Raw genomic sequence first — 2,130 nt, 5'->3', positions numbered from 1 at the left:
TATATTTAAGATAAAAAGTAGTACGTTGGTCAGCCCATGATTTTTCTATCCTTGAAATCTTGTTAAGTATTAATAATGTATTAGTATGAACAAGAGGCCGTAAAACACGTTTATTTATGTTTTTTGATATTCAATAATGCCTAATGCGGTCAAAACTATATTCAACATCGGCTTCAAATTATGATTTATAATTTAAATGCTTATTATGCGTTTTAGGGCTAAGCATATGATCTTTGACCACTTTTCTTATATAATATAAATTGAAAAATTATTTGAGTTGTTAAGTATGGATGGGAAAAATTAAACAAGTATTCACGCGATAAATGTCGCACAGTTTTTATATTCTTGTTATAAAAATAAATCAAACCTTGACTAATGAATAATTATTGAGGTCAGACGACTTAACAATCTATGAATAAATGTAATCCATAATAAGGAAATTTACATCTGTTAAATTTTAAAATATTAATTTACATATATTATATATTTCTTTTAAATATCTGTAAATAATAAAATTTGAAAAATAAAAGGAATAGGAATTAAAGGTTTCTCGCTCTGGGCAACCAAAACTAGGGTGTTTGGATAGAAACCAAACCATGGTTTCAAAAGTGCTTTTACGGATTACGAAATAAATATGTGGAGGAGATTATCTCGTTTTGCGGAAAAGTGCTTCTGAAACCATGGTTTTGGATTTCCCAAACACCCCCAAATATATCCTTGGCCTTACATGCTTGGATCATAAGATTTCAAACCTGTATTCGGTTTATTATATAGTTGAGTTGGCAGGCAGTATGAAATAAAATTTAAAATATTCAAAATTATAAAAATAGTGAATAATAATTATACGAATATAATTAACATTGCATTTTTTTTTAAATCCGATTTCTTTATTTGCACCATGAACCACACGGTTATTAATTTTTAAAATTTTTGCTTGAGGACTTGATTGATGTTGAGTTTCATCAAACACATCTCTAACGAAGATACGAAGCTCATTATTCAAATGTCAAATGGCAAGCCTATTATTGTTATAAATATTATTGTTTTTAATAAATGAAAAGGAAAGGAGATTATTGAATTCATATGAATATGATGGCAAAAAAATTTCATAAGAATAATATGCAAAAATAATCTTTGTTTGGTTGGAACCCAAAACTCACATATGCATAGACAATTTTTAATTTCCAAAATTTTAAAATTTTACAAATGACTGCGCGTCATTAATTAGGCATAGATAATGTTCGACAATTAGTCCTTCATTTTACTAGTAAAACATAATATGCTAAAATTTTTAGATGAATAAATTTTAAGAGGTCATATACTCGTGTGTGCGCGTATGTGTGAGTTTGTAGTTCAATAATCATTTGTTATAAAACTAAAGAAAGAGTAGAACAGAAGATAGCAGGATTCTATTCTATTCAAGATTATTAAATACATAATACATGGTCTTTATTTATAGACACAATTTTACATTTTTACCGAATCTACAGATTACATAATAATAAAAGATAATTGTGAGATATAGAGATAATAAGAGATATTAGAAATTATAAGAGATATTGGGGATAATAAGAAATATATAGATATCCACAAAGATATTGCTACCTCCTGTTCTTAATATAAGATTTCATTTGATTTTTATTTGGTTCTAAATAAAAACATAATCCACTTTGTCTCCCATATTTATCCATGTTTTCCCCTAAGATAGTTTTACTGATAATAGTAGTTCTAACTAATAAACTTGATTAGTAAGGATATTTTAGGAAAAACAACAGCTATTATTATAAATAACTAACTTAACTTATTTTCTTAATCTAATCAAATTAGTCAACTAGTTCTTATATTTATGACTGAATGTATTATTACATTCATAACATTATTTATAATACTATTTATTCCATAAATTTCATTTAATGCATGAGACGGGACATTTCAGTTAATCAAATAATTTGTTAACTAGTTGTATAGAATCTTTATAAAATATAAATAATCATGTAAATTATGATTTCTAGATTGGATTGCCACAAATTAAAAGTCCTTTTACGAGTCATTTCTGAATTATTTATTTAAAAGTTAGATACGAATATATTCTACATACAAGGTCAAAAAGAATATATTCTACAGAGATGT

Source organism: Neltuma alba, unplaced genomic scaffold (genome assembly GCF_004799145.2).
Source record: "Neltuma alba isolate B1F8T4 unplaced genomic scaffold, ASM479914v2 tig00012134_pilon, whole genome shotgun sequence".
Classification (NCBI taxonomy): domain Eukaryota; kingdom Viridiplantae; phylum Streptophyta; class Magnoliopsida; order Fabales; family Fabaceae; genus Neltuma; species Neltuma alba.
The sequence above is the reverse complement of the archived record's forward strand: the minus strand, read 5'-3'. Positions refer to the sequence as shown.